The following is a 16,775-nucleotide window of genomic DNA, read 5'->3' as shown; positions in this document are numbered from 1 at the left end:
TTGGAAGTTTGGATTAGGAATTGGCTGGCTGGAAGAAGACAGAGGGTAGTAGTTGATGGTAAAGGTTCATCTTGGAGTGCAGTTACTAGCGGTGTTCCGCAAGGATCTGTTTTGGGACCATTGCTGTTTGTCATTTTTATAAATGACCTGGAGGAGTGGCTAGTAAGTTTGCGGATGATACGAAAGTCGTTGGAGTTGTTGACAGTGAGGAAGGATGTGTCAGGTTACAGTGGGCTATAGATAAGCTGCAGAGCTGGGCAGAAAGGTGGCAAATGGAGTTCAATGTAGGTAAGTGTGAGGTGATTCACTTTGGGAAGAATAACAAAAAGATGGGGTACTGGGCTAATGGTCGGATACTTGGTAGTGTGGATGAGCAGAGGGATCTTAGTGTCCATGTACACAGATCTCTGAAAGTTGCCACCCAGGTAAATAGTGCGGTGAAGAAGGCATATGGCGTAGAGGAATTGGTAGAGGAATTGAGTTCCAGAGTCCTGAGGTCATGTTGCAGTTGTTTAGGACTCTGGTGCGGCCGCACCTGGAGTATTGTGTGCAGTTTTGGTCGCCATACTATAGGAAGGATGTGGAACAGGTGCAGGGGAGGTTTACCAGGATGTTGCCTGGTATGGCAGGAAGATCGTATGAGGAAAGGCTGAGGCACCTGGGGCTGTTTTCATTGGAGAAAAGAAGGTTTAGGGGTGACTTGATAGAGGTGTACAAGATGATTAGGGGTTTAGATAGGGTTGACCATGAGAATATTTTTCCACGTATGGAGTCAGCTATTACGAGGGGGCATAGCTTTAAATTAAGGGGTGGTAGGTAGAGGACAGGTGTTGGGGGTAGATTCTTTACTCAGCGAGTCGTGAGTTCATGGAATGCCCTGCCAGTAGCAGTGATGGACTCTCCCTCTTTATGGGCATTGAAACGGGCATTGGATAGGCATATGGAGGATAGTGGGCTAGTGTAGGTTAGGTGGGCTTGGATCGGTGCAACATCGAGGGCGAAAGGGCCTGTACTGCGCTGTATTTTTCGATGTTCTAAAAACATTGTTCTATGTTCTAAACCAACAGGAAGAATGCCCCAGATATGGGTTTACTCGACTGATTATTTGGACAGCAGGACTGACATGTGAAGATACCCTGAATCAGTCTGAACTATATCGTATCTAATTCCCAGAACATTGAAGCTGCCCGTCCTGACTCTCCCTCAGCCACGTTTCTGTGTTGGTTTGATACCCTCGTTCCATGATCCCATACATGTCCTGAGTTCATTTGTCTTACCTATCAGACCTCTTGCATTGAAATAAATGCAATTACATTTTTCAGAATTTCCCTCATTCTCTGACTTGCTCTTTCCTGCCTTGTCTAATAACACTCTCTTTAAACAATTTGGATTGGAATTTAGGAGGTAAATTTGCAAGTAACATCAAAATAAATGACATAGTGTACAGTGAAGAAGGTTATCTAAGACTAAGAGAAATCTTAATCAATTAGCTCTATGGGCTGAGGAGTGCCAGATTGAGTTTAATTTGGATAAATGCGAAGTATTGCAGGTTGTAAGTTAGCTCGCTGAGCTGGAAGTTTTTTTTTGTTTGTTAAGGTGGGCGATATCATTTCCAGTTCTTTTTCTCAGCAGTTGGTAAATGGGGTTCAAATCAATGTGTTTATTGATAGAGCTCCGGTTTGAATGCCAGGACTCTCAGAATTTCCGTGCATGTCTTTGTTTAGCCTGTCTTAGGATGAATGTGTTATTCCAGTCAAAATGGTGCACTGCTTCATCTGTGCGTAAAGATACTAGTCATAGTTGGTCAAGTCTATGGTTAGTTGGTGCTCATGTATCCTGGTGCTACTTTCCTGCCTGTCTGTCTGACTCTGCAAGGTCTGCAGCAAAGACTACATACGATATTATTAAATTGGAGAGGGTTCAGAAAAGGTTTACCAGGATGTTGCTGGGACTGGAAGGTCTTTCACTGGAGCATAGCAGGTTGAGAGGTGAGCTTATTGAGACTTATAAAATCATGAAAGTCATAGACAAGGAGAATTGCATAGGTCTTTTTCCTAAGCTGGGAGAGTTCAAAACTAGGGAGTATAGTTTTAAGGTGAGAGGAAAAAGACCTAAAAGGGATGTGAGGGGAAACCTTTTCACACAGAGGGTGATTCAAATGTGGAAAAACAACCAGAGGAAGTGGCAGATGCAGATACAATTCCAAAATTTAAAAGACATTTGGATGGATACATGAATAGGAAAGGTTTAGTGGGAAATGGACCAAAAGGAAGCAAGAGACACTAGTGTGGTTTGGAAGTCTGTTTCCATGCTATATGACACGATGGCTCTATATTCACTGAAGGTTAGAAAAATATAGGGGGAGTCTCAGAAAATTTCGAACAGGATCATACACGATAAATGCAGGATGAATGTACTTGACGACCAGGGAGCTCAGAACCAGGGGTCACAATCAAGGGATACGAAGTAGGCCATTTAAGACTGAGATGGAGAAATTTCTTCACCAGAGAATGGAGAGTTTGTGGAATGCTCTGCCACAGAAAGTGGTTGAATGTGTTGAAAAGGGAGTTAGATATACTTCTTAGGAGTAAAGGGATAAAAAGGGAGAAAGAAGGAGCAGGGCACTAAGCTGGATGATCAAAGGGCTAAATGGGCAAAAGTGGGTACTGTAGATGCTGGAGATGCTAGAGTAGTGCTAGAAAAGTACAGCAATTCAGGCAGCATCCAAGGAGCAGGAAAATTGATGTTCCGTTAAAAGTCCTTTATCAGGAATTCCAGCACTACTGAAAGGGCTAAATGGCTTATCTCTCCTCCTATTTTCTATGTGAAGGAGCATTAGCAATCCACCCATGTGCCAAGGGACTGCAACATTTTTCCATCTAGTGTAGCAGTTTGGGATTATAATTTGTTCTGGTTCTGCTAGGAGTCCCACTACTAGAATCTGGATGTAAGAAGTATGTAGTTTATCATCGCTAACTGTTGCTGGTACCACCTTGCTTAGAAACATCATCTTTTTCCTCCTTGTCTGAGGAGGTACTGTGCTCCCCCATTTCCCTGATGGAAAGTTCTTCCCCCTTCCCTGCCTGAGCTTGTGTCGCGAGCAGTAGGCCACAGTGATCCTGCAAACTCTCTCTGTGGAAGGTGGTGCCAATTTCAGCTGCCCCATGTTCTGTTTTCATGCTTCCCATTTGTTGAGTCTGCAGTAGGTTTTGAGGTGATCTCAGTTTGCCCTAGTCTGAGGCCGATGCTGTGATTTTGCATTCACTCTTCATTGAATGTTCATGATACTTTCAATATTGTGCTCACCATTCTATGGACCATGAGTGAACCTGCATGCTCAGCTGGTCCTCTCTTCTATAGACTGTATTGTCCGAGAACAGGGGTATTGGAAATGTTGTAAGTGAACTCAGAGCCTTGCAAGTATCCTGCCTGTCAATGGCCTGAGATGGACACACATCTCAACAGTTTTGCCACCACTGTTTAGGACCATCATGTTTTTCTGGGACTGACTATCCCAGCACTCTTTGTCCTCATCCCATCCAGGACTTCAGGCCCTTCCAACATCACCCCGACATGACCCATCTCCCAATCTCTGTCCACTCTGGAGTCCTCCTTCCTCTTCTATTTGCCCCTTACACCATTCCATGCCCATCTCCCACCACTACAGCCCCTTGCCATCCTGAGACTCTTCTGTCACTCTTCTGCTGTCCCACCTTGAGCCATAGAGTGAAACATGGAAATCCATAGATCCCAGAGAGAATTGCACCGGCATCGACTGGCACCAACTGAGATATCCCTGCCTTACCTTTAAACACATCTCTACCAGTGCCACAGAATTCTCACACATCGCTGACATTTTGTTAAGATGTATGATTTTATAAATGGCTCACGCTAATGGATATTTTCTGGCTGAGCTCAGACTTGTTCCAAACAGGTTGCTGACTCATGTCATCCCACTGGTCAGGAAATCAGGATTTCACATCTTGCTGAACTCACCCTGCTTTTGTGTCTCCTGCTTTTGTGGGATACATAAACCTCCCTAGTTTGGAAACCAGACAACCAGGATAATCGGATTCACTACAATCTCTTTCAGCTGATGGTAAAAAGATTTAAATAAAAGTAAACTACTGCAGATGCTGGAAATGTTCAGTTCCAAAGAAACGTTACACCAGACTTGAAATGTTAACTCTGTTTCTCTCTGCACAGATGTTGCCAAATCTGTTGAGTTTCTGCAGAAATTTCTGTTTTTATTTGATCTGACTTTGTTTCCTCTAAGAGCCTTAAATTCTTTCCCCAATAGAGTCATAGAGTAATACAGCATGGAAACAAGCCCTTCGGTGCAAACTGGTCCATGCTGACCATGGTACCTACTCAGCTTGTTCAATTGCCCACATGTCCATCTTTCCCATTTGTGTACTTTCCAAATGTTTCTGAAATGTTGCTATTGTAACTGCACTTTCTCTGGCAGCCCTTTCCATATACGCACTACTCTCTGCATGAAGAAGTTGTTGCCCAGGTCCTTCTTAAATCTTTCCCCTCTCACCTTAAACCCACGCCCTCTAGCTTTCAATTCTCCATTCCAGGGGAAAAGACTTATATACATTCATTCCATTTATGCCCCTCATAATTTTATTTACTTCAATAAGATCACCCCTCATTCTCCTACGTTCCAAAGAATAAATTCCTACCCTGGCTAACCTCTCCATATAACTCAGGCTTACTAGTCATGGCAACATCCTTGCAAATCTTCTTTGCACTTTTTCCTCTTGCCCTCTGCAGAAAAATGATCTATGTCTCAATCTATGAAAAGCTTGTGTCAAAATCTTAAAGTATACTGAAGACTTGTTGGATGACACAACATTATGGACAGACATACGTGCAACATTAATTTCTAATACTTTCAATTTTTCAGTCACTGTTGGGTAATTTGAGTAATCCCTCTGTTAATGCTGAAAAATGTGTTGCTGGAAAAGCGCAGCAGGTCAGGCAGCATCCAACGAGCAGGAGAACCAAAGGGCTTATGCCCGAAACGTCGATTCTCCTGCTCCTTGGATGTTGCCTATCCTGCTGCGCTTTTCCAGCAACACATTTTTCAGCTCTGATCTCCAGCATCTGCAGTCCTCACTTTCTCCTAATCCCTCTGTTAGACCAGTAGAGGGCAGCAGCAAAGTGTTCCTGTCTGAAATGTAAAGTGCACACTCTGAAGTTTCCAAACTTTTCACGTCACAAGCAAAATAACAACAGTTGAACAAATGATTAAACTGTGAAACTATAACAGTGTCTCCAGTGGGTTGTCAACTAGGATCGAATGTATCGAAGAAACTCAGCATGTCGGCGGTATCTGTGCAGAAAAAAAACCAAAGTCAACGTTTCCAGTCCAATGACCCTTCTTCACAACTGGTTATTGAAGTGACTTAATGCATCCTGGAGGTTTCAACACATGATTGCCCATTGCTCCGTCCATTGTTCAGCCAACATATATTCATCCATGTGATGCACTACCTCCTATCACCAATCTGAAAGTTAAAAGACTCATTGTCCAGTTGGATGGAACTTGACTGCCAATCAAATGGGCATCTTTCTCCTGTTTTAAATGCTTTTTTATGTCTGGTAACTGTTGTGTTAACACATTAATTATGGCATAAATTCTAGTCCAAATAAGCCTGTGCCTTTAAGTCAGTTACCTGGCATCAGGACATGTTACGTTCAAGTATAAAGGTACCCACCTCACCCTGAGTCACTCTGATGGTGTCATGGAGTCAGTATATTGTGTTCATCAGTCGTATAGTAAGATCAGTGAGCATAAAATCCAAACTTCGCATAAGTCTCTGATATTTAACTTTATGTTGTTCGTGAACTTCAAGGTTCTGTCTTAACAAAGGCCTGACTCTTTGAGATACGTATTATATGGGCTAATATGTAGAAAACAACCAAGAACATCAGTAATGAGAAAAATAAAAAGCGTCTGACAGAAAACAGAATTTTGTTATGTCCCGACGATTTCTCTCCAGGGTTGCACATAGCAGTGTAATTTTCAACTTTGCTTCACTTTTTCAATTTCAATTTGATTTTCAATTCATGGAGTCTCCATGCCATTTATAGAAGTATAACAATTTAGAGATCTGCACTGATGGCAAACCAATTAGCTGGACTGGAATTGTCTATTGGGCACAATAGTCTATGGTAATTTTCCATATTGTTGGGTGATGTTCAGTGATATGGATGTGCAGGAGCAGATTGTCGAGGGGCATGACTAGGTCTGGAGTATGGGTCTTTGATATGGAGTCAGAATATTGTCAGGATCAATAGCCTGTGCTGTATCCCATACATTAAATAGTTTCTTGATACCACATTGAATTAATCCACTTGAGTGACAAATAGCCTCTGTGATGATGGGATCTCAGGAGTGCTGAGTTCAATCAGCTGACAGAAATTGATTGCAAAATCTTGTCTTGTGTTCCACATGTTGGGCTCCACCATTGTTGCAGTTGAAATGTTCATTGAGACTCTTTATCCTGTCAGATATCTCATTTTACACTGCTTTCATGACAGGATGTGGCAGGACTACAATGAATCTACAAAGTATTGACTTGATCAGTTGGTTGGGACATCAGTCAGCTTCTGAAAGTGAGGACTGCAGATGCTGGAGATCAGAGTCAAAATTAGAGTGGTGCTGGAAAAGCACAGCCGGTCAGGAGCAGGAAAATTGACATTTCGGGCAGGAGACCTTCATCACCTCATTCCTGATTTTCCTGCTCCTCGGATGCTGCCAGAACTGCTGTGCTTTTCCAGCACCACTATAATCACTCAGCTCTGTCTATCACTTGCTATTTCTGCTGACTACCCCCCACATTGTCTTGTGTTATATCTTCACTAGATTGATCGCTCATATTTAGATATTCCTGATGTTGCTATTGGCTTGCTCTTCTGCAATCTTCAGTGAACAAGGGTTGATCCTCTGTCTTGATTGTGATGGTAGTATGGGGGCAGGGAGATGCTAGGCCAGGAGCTATAGATTGTAATTGAAAATAATTCTGCTACGGCTGGTGGTCCACAACACATCAATGATGCCCACATTTGAGTTGTGGAAAGGATGTTTCCATAAGTACATAAGACACAGGAGCAGAAATTAGGCCATTCAGCCCATCAAGTCTGCTCTACCATTCAATCATGGTTGATAAGTTTCTCAAACATAGTCTCCCGCTTTTTCCCTGTAATCCTTCATCCGCTTGACACTCAATGCGCTTGACACTTAAATGTACTCAATAACCTGGCCTCTACAGCCTTCTGTGGCAATGAATTCCATAGATTCACCACTCTGTAGCTGAAGAAGTTTCTCCTTATCTCAGTTCTAAAAGGTCATCCCTTTACTCTAAGCCTGTGCTCTCATGTCCTAGTCTCTCCTACCAATGGATGCATCTTCCCAACATTCACTCTGTCTAGGGCAATCAGTATTCAATTAGATCCCCTCTCATCCTTCTAAACTCCATCACGTACAGGCCCAGAGTCCTCAAACATTCCTCATATGTTAAGCTGTTTTTTTCTTGGGACCATTCTCATGAACCTCCTCTGAACATGCACCAGGGCCAGTAGATCCTTCCTCAGATATGATTCTCAAAACTGCACACAATACTCCAAATGTGGTCTGACCAGAGTTTTATAGAGCTTCAGAAGTACACCACTGCTTTTATATTCAAGTCCTCTCAAAATAAATGCCATAACTGCATTTGCCTTCCTAACTACTTATTCAAACTGTAGGTGTACCTTGAGAGAATCCTGGACTAGAACTCCCAAGTCCCTTTGCACTTCAGATTTCTGAATTTTCTGCCTATTTCAAAAATAGTCCATGCCTCTATTCTTCCTACCAAAATGCATGACTTCACACTTTCTCATGTTGTACTCCATCTGCCACTTTGCCCACTCTCCTAAACTGCCCCAATCCTTCTATAGCCTCCCCGCCTCCTCAATGCTACATATCCCTCTAACTATCTTTGTAATGTCTGCAAACCTAGGTGCCCTCAGTTCCTACACTTTGATTGTTAAAGTAAATTTGTGGTGCCAACACTGAATTTGGGTGCCCTTGGGGAACACCACTTGTCACCAGCTGTCATCCTGAGAAGGACTCTTTTATCCCCACTCTCTGCTTTTTGCCATACAGCCAAGCTTCTATCTATGCTAGCACTTTGCCTCTAACACCGTTACTCAGTAGCCTCCTGTGCAGCACCTTGTCAAAGGCCTTCTTGAAGTCCAAGTAGATAACATCCATTGGCTCTCCTTGGTCTAGCCTGCTCATTACCTCCTCAAAGAAGTCTGTAAGATTTGACAAGTATGACCTCCCCTTGATGAAACCATGCTGAGTTTACCCTATTTTACCATACACTTTCATGTATTCAGAAATCTCATCCTTCACAATGGATTCTAGGGTCTTACCCACAACCGAGGTTAGGCTAATCAGTTTGTAATTTTCTGTCTTTTGCCTTGCTCCTTTTTTAAACAGGGGTGCCATGTTAGTGATTTTCCAGTGCTCTGGGAGCCTTCCTGATTCTAGAGATTCCTGAAAGATCACCACTAACGCCTCTACTATCTCTTCAGCTATCTCCCTTAGAACTCTGAGTCTTAGTCCACCAGTCCAGGTGGTTTATCCACCTTCATGCCTTTCAGTTTTTCATTTTCTTCTTGTGGGTGAATCTACAATAAGAATCATAGTTTAAAAATAAGGGGTACCCTCATTTAAAACCGAGATATGGAAACTTCCTTTTCACAAAATCCCTACATTATGGAAACAGGCCATTTAGCTCACCAAGTCCACACCGACCCTCCAAAAAGCAGCCCACCCAACTCCACTTCCCTGTCCTATCCCTGTAACCCTACATTTCCCATGGCCAATCCACCTAACTTACACATCTTTGGTCAGTGGAAGGAAACCAGCACACTCAGACACTGCACTGCCCTTTGGGCAATTAGGAATGGGCAATAAATTCTGACCTGGACAGTGATGCCCTCATCCCTGAATGAATTTTTTAAAAAGTTGAATACAAATGAACTGCTGGTCAGTTCAGAGGGCAGATTAAAGTCAACAATATTGTTTTTGGTATGGAGTCACATATACCTAGACTGGATGAGGATGGGAGATTTCTCTCCCTGAATGATATTAGTGTATCAGATAGGGTTTTAAATATAAATCCAATAATTTCTTTAGCAATGCAAAATTTTGTGCTTCTGATCTATTTAATGCACTGAATTTACATTGCACAGCTGCCATGGTGGGATTTGAACTCCTATATCTGGATCATTAGTCCAGATTCATTGGATTACCAGTCTACTACATAACTACTATCTTTGTTCCAACTTTCATTGCTCTGGTACTGTGAGGGTGAACAATGAATAAATGCCACATATTTTGATAGCAGGAATGATTATCAATAGGGAAAGGGAAAGTAGCTGACTCTACCTGCTTTGGAGTAACTGGTCATTAAACTTCCTCTGCATAAGAATCCACTTGCATTGAGGAGGAAGCACTTAGTACCTCCACAAAGTGGGTATCAGACTATTCATTGGCTTTTAACCATGAGCAGCACCTTCCCATGCTCTAAGGGTGTGCCATAATGACCGAATGTTTCTGCCATTCCAGAGCTGGTTGCATGTGTGCTAAGTAACATGAAGCTTCAGACCCATCACAAATATTAACCAATCCCAGAGTTTATGACAAGATCAGTCCCACTTTGTGAGGTGGATGAAACTTTGTTGTATCTTCATGTTTGGACTTTTAAGGGAAAAGGATTTCGACAGTAACTCCAGTATGAAGAATCAAGGAGAGTTTAAGTTAAATCATGGGTCCAACTTGATCTATCATGGAGTCACAGAGCCATGGAGTCATAGTCATAGAGCCATACAGCATGGAAACATCCCCTTCAATTCAACCAGTTCATGCTAACCATAATCTCAAATTAAACTAGTCCCATCTGCCTGCTCCTTATCCATATTCCTCCAAATCTTTCTTATTCATATACTTATCTAAACATTTTTAAACATCGTAACTGTACTCCACCACTTCCTTTGGCAGTTCCTTCCACAAATAGGCCACTCTCTGAGGGGGGGGGGGGGGGGGGGGAGTTGTTAGTTGCCCCTTTTTCAATCTTTCTCCAGTCATCTTAAAACTATGCCTCCTAGTTTTGAAATCCCTCAACCTAGAGAAAAGACACTTGACATTGACCTTACCTGTACACATCATGGTTTTATAAAGCTCTCTAAGGTCATCCCTCAGCCTCTTACACTCCCCTGAAAAACAAATCAGTCTGTCTAGCATCTCCTTATAACTTAAACCCTACAGTCCCGGCAACATTCTGGTAAATCTTTTCTGAACCCTCTCCGATTTATTAATACCATTCCTATAACAGGGCAATCAGAACTAGTCAGCATAGTCCAGAAAAGGCCTCACCAACCTCCTGTGTAACTTTAATATGTCGTCTCAACTCCTATCCTCAAAAGGTCTGAGCAATGAAGGCAAGCATGGTAAACGCCTTCTTACCCACCTTGTCTACCCATGGTACAGGCACAATGTTTTCAAATTGCCAGCTGTAGAAGCCAATGGATGGTCAGACAAGGACTACTGAGGACATTATTGGGATGAGGAGCTCAAAAGCTGACTTCCAGATTGACATTGAACTAATAAATAACCATTAGTTTATAGTCCAATTTGCCTGCTGGACTGGGTTAGGGGAGGAGTTGTGAAAAGTCAGTGACCAGGAGAGAAAGGTTCACAATCTCAGAGACTTCTTTTGGATTTAATTCAGTAAAAGTAGTGACAGTAACAGGAATTGTTAATGTAAGGCTGTCTATATATACTGGCCTACATCAAAGCAAAAGAAGCACAGCCTGAGTATTTCAATACACATGCAAAAGGTCTTAATATTATCATGAAGGGGCCTCACCAACTCTGGAATCATAGCAGGAGTTTAACATGGCCCAAAACTTTGGGAATTAGAAACACAAAGCAAATCAGGTTAGTGTTAATTGATAGGTAGGATATAAAGGTGACGAAAGTTGGGAAAAGTGGACCAAAGAAAGTAGTCAGGCACCTACAAAATGACCATATTAAAATATAGTAATTATCAGATGAAACTTCAAACAAGTAATAGATATAAAGGAACAAAGTGAGAAATTGCTGGGAAAAACCCAGCAGTCCGACAGTATAGTGGAGAGAAATCAGAATTAACTTTTTGGTTCCGGTGACCCTTCTTCAGAACTGATCCTAGCAAGGAAAAGGTTAATACGTATGCAGGAGATGGGATGGGGGGGAGGAGTAAATGATAGGTGGAGATTGAGCCCAAAAAGAAAGAAAAACAGTTGGACAGAACAAGGACCGGCTGAAGGTTAGTCTGGGAGAATGAATAGCTGTTATAAGGGACTATTAGGAGCTGACAATGAGTTGTGTGTGGTAGAAGCCCATGTGATAACAAGGCCTGATGTGTGGGGTTCGGGTAAGGACATGGGAGAAGATGCCTCAAGCCCCAAAATTGGTGAACTCGATATTGAGTCCAGAAGGCTGCAGAGTTGCTAAACGGAAAATGAGGTGGTCTTCTTCCAGCTTGGACTAAGATTCATGGCAAGCTTGAGATGGAGATGTTGGCTAGAGAACAAAGTGATGTGTTGAAGCATTAGTAATCCTGGAAGCCAAGGATCAATTTTGCAGAGAGAACAAATAAAGGATTTGGGGTATCGTATGTAAAAGCAGGAAGTTACGTTGAACTTTTATGTACCTTTTGTTAGACTACAGTTAGAGACTGTGAAAGCTGTGAGGGTTCTTGAAAGGGGACACGAGGGAGTTCTTTGAACAGTTGCAAGGATGAGAGATTGCATTTACAATATTGGAGTGGAAAAGCTGACATTGTTCTCCTTGGAGCTCATGGGATTGTGGGCAGATTTAATAGAAGTGTAGAAAAATATGAGGTTTTGAAAAAACAGGGAAAAGCCGTTGTGATTTTTTTGACGGTACAATGACGAGGGGGCACAGTTTTAAGGTTCAGAGCAAAGGGTACAGGTATGATCTGTGGAAAAGTGTTTTTCATGCAGCAATGAATAGTAACCTAGAACTTGCTGCCTGTAAGTGTAATAGAAACAGAGATAAAGAACAATTCAAAAAGAAAATGGCATGGGTATTCAAAGTAAATCAGGAGATGGCATGGTGAAATGAGATTGACTGGATTGTGCCAGATGGGCTCAATACGTCAGATGGCAGCCTTACTGTGCTGACTTTATAACAATAACCCTATTGCAAGTCACAGGAAAACAGGTTTGACATGCTCATTTAGGATTGTGATTTTATCTGAACCCAGGAAAAATGCACAATTCTGCAGCTCACAAAATATACACCTGGCCGATTGTGTGACTGTACAAAGCTTTTTTGCTGTTTTCACTGGGAGCGAGAGTTGTTGTATTTGTGAGCCGTGAGAAAGGTGACATGGAGTATGGTTGAGGAGGGCCAGTAGGGGTGACCATTTTCAGCAGCTAATTTCTAACACTGTTTCAAGAGCCCCCTAAATAATGTCCCTCAGCTTCTTATACCTCCACCCACCCTATGTCAGTTCATGCTATATACAATTCCCCCCAACCCACCACTTTGCCACCTCACCACTGCCCCCAGCACCCCCCACCCCCAGCCATACTATGTATCGTCCATATACTATGACCAGTATACACACAGATTTATTAGGAAGTTTGTTGGTCGACATCACAAGGGAATTTAAGTACTCAAGTAAAGATGCCTTCTTGCAATTGTATAGCATCATATTGAGACCTCACCTGGAGTATTGTGTACAGTGTTCGTATTTTTATCTAAGAAGGTATTTGCTTGCCATCAAGGGAGTGCAACCAAGGCTCACTAGATAACCCCTGAGATTGAAAATATTGGATCTGTACTTCTTGGAGTTTCAAACAATAATGGGAGATCTCTTTGGAACTCTTACAATATGTATTAGAATTGATGCAAATAAATGTTTCCCTGGTTGGTGAGTCGAAAACCAGGCAACATAAACTCTAATAATGGTTTTAAAACTGAGATTGGAGGATTTCTTCTTTGAAGATCATATCATCATAAAGTCATACAGTACGAAATGAGATTCTTTGGTCCAACCAGTCCATACTGACCTTAATCCCAAACTAAACTGGTCCCTCTTCCCTGGTCCTGGTCCATATCTCTCCAAACCTTTCCTATTCATGTACTTACCTTTTAAACATTGTAACGGTGCTCAAATCCACCACAACCTCAGGAAGTTTCTTCCACACACAAACTACCATCTGAGTAAAAAGATTGGCCCTCATGTCTTTACTAAATCTCTCTCCTCTCACCTTAAAAAATGCCGTCTAGCCTTGAAATCCCGAGGGAAAAGACACTCTATATATATATATATATATATATATATATATATACACACACACACACCTCTCTTGATTTTATAAACCTTTATAAAGCTACCTCTCAACCTCCTACACTTCTGTGAAAAACGTCCCAGCCTGTCAGCCTTTCTTAAAAACTCAAACCTTCCATATCTGGCAACATGCTGGTAAATCTCTTCTGAACCCTCTCCAGCTTGATAAAATCCTTCCTATAACTAGGCAACCAGAACTGGACACAATTATCCATAAGAGGCTATTTGTTCAGGTTAACTCCAAGGTGCCTTGTGATTGAACATTGCTTTTTGTTCAGCCCCAACTGATTGATATAAATTATTTAGCTGGTTTGATTTAATATAGATGGAAAAGACACAGAGTTACTAAGTTTGTCTGAGTATGACAGTGTGATCTATAATCCTCATAAAGACGTAGAATATTATCAGGACTCTGTAATAAAACAGCAACATCAGTCACAGATAGAGAGTGTCATGTATATTTGTTTTAAAATATAATGTCTTCTCCTACATACCTCACTTACATTCTCAAAACAACCACTCTCATTGGCAAAGTGGTCTTTGCAGATGGAAGGTTGCTGCCATCAATCCTCTTTCTTTTGGCTAAGTCAAAGGGTTTAATTGGTTCACAGAGATACAGAGTCAACAACTAGTGAGTCTTAACAAGAAGAGACTCGTATCTTAACAAGAACTGGTTTATTGTATGATAGCAATTAGGAACAAGTTTGGCTAGCTAGTTGGGCATTGTAACTAAGACTATAAGGAGACCAGTGGAGATTGATCTATGCTCAATGAGATAAGATGTTCTGCTTTATCTCCATCTCAGTCTGTATGATTGGGTAAAACTTAATATATTAACCCTTTCAGAATCATTACCTTACACGACAGAGTCCCATGTAAGAGTAGAACATGCTGAAATAGGCACACAACACTGAACAGTAATCCAATGATCAGTAATACAGGCTGCTAAATTAAAAACAATACTGCATTGCACAAGAGCTCAGAATAGTGTTAAAATACTACATCAGGATTTATACTAATACCAAACTGACTCATTGAATCACCCCCAATTATATCACATCACAATTATCAATAACTCAATCATTAATTCAGATTGCTGTATTACAATACAATACTGCATTGTATCAAAACACTATTTTGCAAATAATACTGTGCTGTATTATGTGCTGTAATCCTGCATAATAACACTGTGCTATATCAGAACAAAGATATAAATACAGAGATAAAGAAAAGCAAAGAAGATGCTAAAAATCTGAAATAAGAACAGAAATTGCTGGAGTATCTCAGCACATTTGGAGAGAGAAATCTGAAGTCTACTTTCTCCTGCAATTTCTGTTTTTAATTTATAAATACCTCAGATCACAACATAGAAACATTCATGTTGGTCCCACCAGATCTGTTGCTGTTCACCTGCTTTGTGGGAATTTGTTTTTTCAATCACAGGATGAGGGCATTGATGAATTGGCCAGCCTTTATTGCCCATCTCTAATTGTACAGAGGGTTGTGGGTTTAGATTTAGATTTTTAAATTCACTAGTGTGGAAACAGGCCCTTCGGCCCAACAATTCCACACCGATCCTCCGAAGAGCAACCCACCCAGACCTTTTCCTCTACATTCACCCCTGACTAATGCACCTAACACTATGGGCAATTTAGCGTGGCCAGTTCCCCTAACCTGCACATCATTGGACTGTGGGAGGAAACCGGAGCAGCTGGAGGAAACCTATATATAGGCCAGACCAGGTAAGGATGGCAGTTTCCATCCCTAAAAAACATTTGTGAACCAGATGAGTTTCCCCCAATAACAAATTCTAAGTTATCATTAGACTGTTAATTCCAGATATTTGTGAATTTAAATTCCATCTGCCATTGCAGGTTTTGAACCTAGGTCCCCAGAATGTTACCTGGGTCTCTAGATTAATAGGTCAAGTGATAACACCGCTAGGCTATCACCTACTGCTGTGAGGCAGCAGTGCTAACCACTGAGCTATCGAGACATGTTTAGCTGCCAGCACTCTGAGCTCAACCCAATAACTGTGAGAACTGTTGTCACTGGCCAGCATGGTGGCTCAGTGGTTAGCACTGTTGCCTCACAGCACCAGGGTCCTGGGTTTGATTGCTGCCTGTCTGTGTGGAGTTTGCACATTCTCCCTGTGTCTGCATGGGTTTCCTTTGGGTGCTCTGGTTTCCACCCACAGTGCAAAGATGTGCAGGTCAGGTGAATTGGCCATTATTATTGATGATAGGTATAGAAAGCTGTAAATGTGATTGAGGCTCTAAGATAGTGAGGCCATTGTTACTGATTCAAAGTAGGTTCTGAGGAGATTTAATAAAGATTATCTTAAATTGATTGAGTTGATTGAGTATGTAGTAACTATTTGTCCTGGTTAGTGAGTTAATGTTTGGGATCAAGTGATTGAAATCACATTTACCTTTTATACCAATATAGGTAGGAAAGCAAGTGAGGATGACATACAAGGTCAGTGGAGGGATTTTGGTTAGGTGTTAGGTGCATTAGTCAGAGGGAAAAAGGGTTTGGGTGGGTTACTCTTCGGAGGGTTGGTGTGGACTTGTTGGGCTGAAGGGCCTGTTTCCACATTGTAGGGAATCTAAACCTGTTGCAGGGACACTTGCTAACCATTGGAGAGAGATAACCCCATTCTCACAGTAATAGGGATGAGCTCAGCTAAACAGATTCCGAGATAGTTACAACTCAGTAAAAGGCCATTCAACTTGCTAGGTCTATACTGGATTTTGTGAGACCAATCCAAAACTAATTCCACTGTCACAAACTTTCCCTAAATCACACATTTGCTTCAGTTCCAAACGTGTTCAATTTTCTCCTAAAAGTTGCAACAGTCTCTACTTCAGCCATTTCCCTGTGAAAGAACACCGTGGCAGAAACTTATTGGTGCAGTTCCACTTCAGCGTGGACCTATGGGAATTGTGTGCCTACATTTTCATTGATAATACTGAGTGCCACTGTGACTAACCACCCTGGACACTATAACGGGTGAATTTTTCCCCACTGGGTTAATTTTGCTCTCGTGATTCCCAATGTAAGGAGATTCCTCCCAAGCTCTTTCTCAATCTCTCTGTCCCAAAATTAATTTGATGACATCTCAAAGCACAGGAAACAGGAGCAGGAGTTGACATTTGGCCCCTCAAGCCTTCTCTGCCATTCAGTAAGCTCATTATGGATTTGATGGCAGCCTTAACTCCATTTTCTTGCCTGTCCCCCATAACTTTCTTGTAGATCAAAAATCTGTTGAACCCAGCCTTGGATATGTTCAATGACATAGCTTCCATTGCTATGTGAGGTAGCAAATTAAAAAAATTCCAAAGAAAT

This window comes from Chiloscyllium plagiosum, chromosome 33 (assembly GCF_004010195.1).
Source record: "Chiloscyllium plagiosum isolate BGI_BamShark_2017 chromosome 33, ASM401019v2, whole genome shotgun sequence".
In the NCBI taxonomy this organism is placed as follows: domain Eukaryota; kingdom Metazoa; phylum Chordata; class Chondrichthyes; order Orectolobiformes; family Hemiscylliidae; genus Chiloscyllium; species Chiloscyllium plagiosum.
This window is presented reverse-complemented; position numbering follows the sequence as displayed.